This window comes from Belonocnema kinseyi, chromosome 1, assembly GCF_010883055.1.
Source record: "Belonocnema kinseyi isolate 2016_QV_RU_SX_M_011 chromosome 1, B_treatae_v1, whole genome shotgun sequence".
In the NCBI taxonomy this organism is placed as follows: Eukaryota; Metazoa; Arthropoda; class Insecta; order Hymenoptera; family Cynipidae; genus Belonocnema; species Belonocnema kinseyi.
This window is the reverse complement of record NC_046657.1, coordinates 157,907,695-157,915,924: the sequence shown is the minus strand read 5'-3', so window position 1 is coordinate 157,915,924 and position 8,230 is coordinate 157,907,695. Positions and strand designations below refer to the sequence as shown.

The window sequence follows — 8,230 nt, the reverse complement described above, 5'->3', positions numbered from 1 at the left end:
GTTTTTAGTAGACGTCGTAAACAGAAGTAGACGCACACAAGTAAGTTTAGCACTTAACATTCCGGCACAACCGAACACAAACCTCAAGATCTCCTGACCTCAAAATCTACTTTGGACATTGAACTGAGCAATATTTTTTATCAAACAGTATTCGTGGAATACGCGTACAATAATAATTACTTAATATTTATTGATTCTATACATTTATAATCAATATCATTATAAAGCTCCCCTTTTCCTTTTTAAAAACTAAAAAGAAACAGCAAAATCAACTTGAAAATTTTTGAAATTCGAATTTTACGTTAAAATTTGCATTAAAAACTCACGGACTAATCGCATTACTTCTTCTTGCAGCGTTAAAAACGGTAAAAAATAAAATCCCTGTCATTTACATGGGCCGAAGGCGCCTTCAAGTGCATCTTCTTTTAGTAGCAGTTAATAAGCATTCTGACAGTTACTTTAAAAATCCGAATCCGAATCTCAACAGTTTACAAGTTGATTTTGCTGTTTTTTTAAATTTTTTAGAAAGGAACCAAATGGGGACCCAATGGGGTCTTTATGAGTACTTTGTAGAGGCTAACTACTTTTGGAAATCTTCTTTCAAGTACACATTTCTCATTGACTTCTCGTATTACATTTTTTTTGATTTGTCATTCAAGATTCCCTGTTTAAGATAAAAATCTTTTTCCATCAGAATTGCTGAAAATTATTCTGACTTACTTAAACTAAACAATTTACCATCATTTCATCCTTTCTCTCATCTCTTAAAGGTTACTTTAATATTGTGAACCCTAGACTTTACGTTATTAGGCCCTTAAGAAAAATGGTATTCTTACTTTTAATATACCTATTTTAAAATATTTATTTCTCCATTTCTACGGTTAGTTTCCCTTTTACCTTACATTTTCTTTTAACTAAAATCTCGACTTGATAGGCAAATTAACTTTACTGTAGAATTTAATCATCATTAAATTCACCCGTTTTCTTTTGCCGTAAGAAACAAAGATTTGGCCAGGAAATTTTTAGGGAACGCGATTCGTCATTTATTGTGAGAATTCTTGTTTTGCACTGTTTCAAGGTACTCTATTACCTACCCAAACAGAAGAAAAGGTCTTTTAACAAAATAAAATGTCTGTTATTTATTTGAAATTTTCAAGTTTTTAATTTCACTGGACCAGATTATATGTAGTCTTTCTTTAAAAATTCTATAACTAAAATATATCCTATCTTCTACATCCTGACAACTAACTGCTCTCTTGAAATTTTATATTATCAGTAATATTATTTCGTTATGGATTTTAATCGAAATCCTATATTCATTTCAATCCTGATTGAAATATAATAATTTTTTCCTTCGACTCGTTTTTCTTATTTACTGAGATTCTATTCTCTGTTTAAGATTCAAAATGATTTTTCGAACACACTCCAAAATAATACTCGTTACAAGAATTTTCATGAGAACGAGTATTTTCCAAGCGATCGCAGGAGAATTGATGATTTCTCCAGGATAACATCTATTTAATGTTCAGAACCGAGGAATATAATTTAAAAATGTTGCACTCTGAACGTAGACTTTCAATTTACCCCGTGCATAATGATTATGGTCCATGGACATAGGAAGCACGGGACTAGACATGCCATTGCGGGGTTAATGCAATGAGGGGGGAGGTCCGCCATCTTTTGATGTGCCGCTATCATTTGACCCCACTCGCTCAAGTTAGGATGGCATGCCTAGTCCCGTGTTTCCTATGTCCATGTTATAGTTCAATAGATGCCTCATTATCAGAGTGATCAGTTCTGATTTAAGAGCCTCTATTGTCCCAACTCTCACTTTCATTGAACCAATCGAAAGACCATACAGATTTTTTAAGCATGTATGAATTTCTCTGAGAAGATGTGGGTAGTGGTCCCACGATGTGAATTTGAATTTTATAAAAAGGACACTTGGGAGTGTTAGTGATCATCATGGACTTTCTAGTCCCAATTCGTTACAATTTATTTCGCTGAAAGTTAGTACAAGAACCTACTATTCTCTGAACGTCAGCCTTTTTATTTTCCCAGTTACAGATATCTCTTACTCTCCAATATGTTTTTCAGATTCCCTTATGAATTCCTATTACTGATTCTTGAAATTCTCTCACTATATCTTCCCTCATATTACTAGGGGGATGCTTATTTATTTCGAACAAATAACTACCAAGAGTCCGAAGTTACCAAAATGTTTGCGTATTTTTTGCTCTATCGAAAGCCACGAAAGTTCACCCAGATCACTTCATTTACTTAAAACCTTTACTGAGGTTATCTGTAAAGCTTCCATAGATTTCTTCAGATCAAGGATCGCTTCTAAAAGTTCCTTTATAAATATTACCCCTCTCCTCTTCATATTCACAAGAAGACTAAAAACAAATCGTTCATTACGATTAATATTGATGGTTTTACCGTGGTCGGATTTTCTTTTCGGATATCTTCAATCCGCAAAAGACCCTTAGCCTCTAGACTATCATTCACTTCTGATACTGAATGGTATCTATCTGCAGAGATTGGATGCGCAATATGTCCTTTTTCAAAATATATCTTATCTTAACTGTAAAATGTACAATTCTTTCCCAGGGTAAAGATCTGGTTAAACGGGATACCCATGCAGGAACTTGAAGTACTTTCTAATAAAAAAGGCTGGAAGTTCTGTTGATTACTGGTCGTAATTTATTGGAGATGATTGAGAAGTCCCTCAAATCATTAATTCCGACGTTTCGACTACACTTCGGTAGTCCTCTTCAAGGCAAAAATGGTAGACTAACGTAATCAGTATATCTCCGTTATTGTAACTAGTCCTTAGGTTATTGAAAATTCCCATTTTTGATGAATAAAAAACCGAGTCTGGTATTGTAATAGTAGTAGTTGGTGTTACTAGTGTTGACCAGGGTAATATTTAATAAAAAAAGGCTGGAAGTTATGTTGACTACTGGTCGTAATTTATTGGAGCTGATTGAGAGGTCCCTCAAATCATTAATTCCGACGTTTCTTTCGACTGACGTTAATTTCGACTTTCTTCCATTTCACCTACAGTAAATATCTTTGTAATAGGATTTTCATTCCAGGCATTGCTTATCTGGGATATAGCCAAAATTAGGGGCGAAAGTGACACCGACTTCTGACTTAGACTAGCTACTTGTTTCGGATTTTGAAGCAAGCTTTTATTTAAAAGGACCAAAAACTCGGAACCGTCAGACTCACACTGCCTATCCCCTCCCGGTTTGGGTCCGCTTTCGTTGTGAAGCGTAACGCACTGATAACGCGTTCCCTGCTCATTCAATTCAGTATCACCCTCAATTTCTTTTACTTTTCCCACAAGAGTCATACAAAATAACCGTTCCAATATTACTCCCAGATCTTCATTGCCATCGTCATCTCAGCGAGCGTCAACCTTAACTACATACGTACGACCTGTAGTAATCATAGCGGTTAAATTGGTGTTTGGATCTATGGATTCGTTTCTTTCTCAGAATTTCAGTTGATTTTTTCGGGTTTACACACAATAGTGTAATCATTCTCATTCAGATTTATTCTCCATCGAGACAATCTTGAAACAGGATCTTTAAGCCCATGCAACCAGACTAAGGGCCAATGGTCTGTTACCAAAGAAAAATTCTGCCCAAGAAGATAAGGTCTAAAATGCTTTACATTGAAAACAATTAAAGGCAATTTCTTTTCGATATCAGAATGATTCAAATCAGCACTTTGAATGGTGCCTGATGCAAAAGCGAAAGGTAAATTTTGTCCTAACTATTTACAGTAAAAACATTCTACCTTACTGATCGAATTACTTTTATCTCTAAATTTAGTTTCAGTTCGCAAATGAGCTATTCTTTTATTTGAATTAAATAGCGGTTACGGGTTTTGTCCTGCATTATAACTGGAAGTCGTTTAGGGCACTGGCGTTCCTATATGTACTCTCTTGTAACTTTTTAACTTAAGATCCTCCTGATTCGCGAATGCAATGGCTTTGTCTAATGTTTTGATCTCTGTATCTCTTATTTGGGAATAAATGTTATAATCTAAACCACGTAACAAAATTTTCTATTGCTGTAGTTCTGTAAGCTTCACACATTCTGATACACTCTTCCCCTGGATTATTTCTCAAAAATTGGGAACTAATCTATTCAGAATCAGGTTTACTCTTGCTATATATTCCCGAATAGTTTCATTCGGTTTAATTTTGACGTTAGCTGGGGGGGGGGGGTCATACCCCAGGGAAAAATTGCGGGGGGATATGCAGCGGTACACAGGAGAGTATGCGTATATTATCTACATGCAGGGCCGAATTTAAGAATTTCTCACCCCGCACAGATAACGTAATAATATTCGTGATAATAAAATGAAAATTTAATTTTGATTAATTTTGGAATTGAGGCTGTTCGAACGGGGACACACAATTGGCGAAATCTATGAGACACTCAAACTTCCTAGCTGTCGATAACAATTCGGTTTTGATGTTTTAAAAATGTACTCGGAAGATTTTCCCGACACCGAAATAGGATTCACGGTTGTGTATATGCGCTTTCTGTCTATTTTTTCGAAACAAATCGAGTAACTGCAAAAAATTAGAGTAAAGTGGTTAAGCAAACATCATGAATGGAGGACAATGGCGACTGACAGCTGTTTGTCGCCGATCGCTTAGCCGTAATTGATCGTACTATTACGCATGCACTGTCGATAAAAGTTGCACTCCTCTTGGCAGAAATTTTAAATCAGAATAAAAATGAGACTTGTGTTCTTTATTTTTGTAGTTGTTTATTAACACGTCTTACCTGGTCGCCGCCGTGAACTCACTGATAACATTTGATAATAATTTTTCAATTGAAAAAAAATTATTTATTGTAATATTTACATTTTTTGTTATGCTCTTACGTTCACAACACATATAAAAATAGCACATTACGTAAAGACGTATAAATAAGGTAAGTTTTGTACAACCTATTCTGGCTTTATAGAACACTAATATCAATCGCATATATCAGAATGATTCCATCAGTTTTCTTATACCCTGTTTTCAGTTTTTATTTTGAATTTAAAATGTTGAACTTAACCTCAACTTGACTCAATGTATTCTCTGGGCAATTTACAATTTCCTTTATCTGTTTTTAGTTTATGTATGAACATTTCAAGTAGATTCTAGAACATTCAAATAGATATAAATAGATTAAATTATTAAAAAATCCTAATCAAAAATCTGCCTCCAGAGAGACTTGAACTCTCGACCCCTGGTTTACAAGACCAGTGCTCTAACCCCTGAGCTATGGAGGCTCATGTTATTCCGATGGACAGTCGTGAAAATACAGAATTATTATTGTTAACAGTAGGTTGCACAAACTATTGTGTAACCATTTTTTCCGTGTTTCCTGAGCAATAAATAAAGTAAAAATTTAAGAAAAATTTAATTAGTTGTCTATTTGAATGAATTCTTGCAAAGAACTCCAAATTTAATTAAATAATTATACAAATGTATATAGAAAGCAGAAAAAATGCAATTCGTATTTTAAAATTTATAGCGTAATTATGATTTTTGCAACAAGTGCTATTGTTTTTATATTATTGTATATTTGTTTGTTTTGTATATTCTTTTCATATTTCTTTTTATATATTATATTACATTGGATTCCATTAAAGTTATATTGTGAAAACTTAAATCATTTAAAATTAATAAAATTCTCAATTTGTGATTTATATTTATAAAAATGGAACAATTTCAAATAAAAAGAGACATCAACAATAGCAGTGGAAAGATTGACATTTTAGTGTACAAAACTTAGCATTTAGCTATCGAAAGTCTTAAAGATTAAAAATATTATTGAGAAAAGCACCTAACCCATGGGGCTTCCAATTTGATAAAGTTTAATTTTGAAAACCTCTTATAAAATTTTGAAAGCTTTAATTTGTAATGCTTTAATTTTAAACTTCATGGAAAAATGACCATTCTAAAATAGACATTTAGTATTGCTTAATTCACAAATATCAATTTTTTAGAGATTTAATTTTTAAAAAATGACTTTATATTTACGGTTTCATTTACATTTTACCATCAAAATTGTTCAAATCAAAAACTTAAAATTTTTCATTATTCCATAAATCAAAAATCTATTTGAAATGCTTTTAAATATTGAAAATGAAGAGTTGGAAATCAAGACTATAAAATCTACAGTTTTAAAGTAAAATTCGATTAGTTAAATTGTAAACTGAACAATTTCATACTTAAAACATGTAAAAAAATTATGTAGGTTTTATACCTTGATGTACTTTTTCCTTCACCATAAAACATGATCATAAAAGTATATATCTTATTTATTCTATCTGTTCTTCTATTCTTCTATATTCTTCTTTTTTTAAACACATAAGGACAGATAGCAGACAAATACAGCGAATTTAAACTGTAAAATACCTATTTCACTAAAAATTGTCCTTTTCTCATTCAAAATTGTAATGTAATATTTCTTATTAATCTGACCATCTTGAGAAATACGCTTTATTAATTCTATCTTAGCATACAATTCCGACAACGGCCATACCACGCTGAAAACACCAGTTCTCGTCTGATCACTGAAGTTAAGCAGCGTTGGGCGCGGTCAGTACTTGGATGGGTGACCGCTTGGGAATACCGCGTGCTTGTTGTCATTCTTCTCTTTTGTCAATTTTTCATTCTTTTTTAATGTTATACTTCTGTTAAATATTTTATTCTTCTTTTCCAGATTTTTGTTAACAATTTTTCTACACTTCACGGAGAAAATTGGAAAAATAATTTTTATGAAGTTGAATTTTTATGAAATTACATTACAGATTATTATGGTACTAGTACCTATTGCTCGAGTACATGTATCCCAGTCTAAAATGTTATTTCTGATTTCTAGATCACATCATTCCTATATCTATAAACAATTCTTTAATAGACTAATAAAATTAAATGTGATCTAGTCCTTTGAATTAGTTCCATAAAGTACATTTTGTAAAAGGCAGTTTATTTAGAAAATCCTAGTTAAAATATATTACTAAGTCGAAATGTAGGTGCTTTTTTAATCTTCATAGTGCTGAATGAATTGTTTTTTGGATCTCCTTCATACTCGTCATTCTTGTTTGATTCTCTAAAAACTCTGCAATAATTTTAAATTCTGTGTAGAGGTTTCAAATGTAAAATTATTAAAACGAATATTGAAAATGAACTAAAATGGAAATAAGGCATGTTGACATTAAAATAATTATTATTGACTTTGAATTATACGAAAACATTTAAAAGTAATATATATTACTATTTATTTTACGATAAAATAAATTTTCGGTATATAAATTCACAGAAAAATAGTTTGAAGCAAGTAAATTTCTGCCTACATAGCCAAAAATTAATTGTTAACCAATAAATGAATAAATCAGGAATAATGATTTGATGATTAGTTATTAATTAATTAATAATAAATAAACAATTAATTAATAATCAATGAATAATAATGAATGTTTTTGCACGAATTTATTGGATTGGTTACCAGTGGCGCTCTTATTTAAACCGATTTTTAAAATGTTTTTGTCCATGATACTTTACAACAAACAATAACTATGACACAGTTACAATTTACAATAGAAGACATAAAAAACGATTTTTTCTGTCCCAGAGAAAAAGTCTGAAATAGAAAAAAAATTGTTTGTTGACAAATGCCCCAATAATGCATTTTTAAATATTAAATTTGTTAAAAAAATTATAAAATTGAACAAACAAAAATTAACAATTTTGCTGAAATTATCATGAAGTTCCTAATTAACAAGTAGACATCGAATTTTTATGTCAAAAAATGCCTGCTTAATGCATTTTTTCATTAGATTTGTTTTAAAAAATCATTAAATTCATCAACTTATTATAAATGTTGCTTAAATTATCATGAAGTTCCCAATTGAAAGGACTGGCTTTGAAAAAAAAAATTTTCACTGCCGATAAATGGAAGAAATATGCATTTGTTTATTAAATATGTTTTTAAAAAAATCAACAAATTATGAATTTTTTGAAAATTATCATTATATTCCTTATTAAAAAAATTGATCCTGACAAATGCGTTTTTTAATTAAATTTCTTGTAATTTCAACAATGATAATCTAAACACGATTTTTTAATCATCATGTTTTCATCAAAATTTCTCGCAATATAATTTAAGAGACGTAAAATTATGGAAAATAGTAAAAAACATTCTTTAAA

At 31.1% G+C, this 8,230-nt stretch overlaps 1 non-coding gene and 1 further gene across 1 annotated transcript; one reads left to right on the top strand and one right to left on the bottom strand.

Annotated features, from left to right (window-relative positions):
• Nucleotides 1-5,231: 5,231 nt before the first annotated feature.
• Trnat-ugu lies at nucleotides 5,232-5,304 on the bottom strand. The gene has a single exon. It is a non-coding gene; the product is annotated as a tRNA-Thr (tRNA).
• A 1,245-nt stretch (nucleotides 5,305-6,549) lies between these two features.
• Nucleotides 6,550-6,669, top strand: LOC117181830.
• The last annotated feature ends 1,561 nt before the right edge of the window (nucleotides 6,670-8,230 follow it).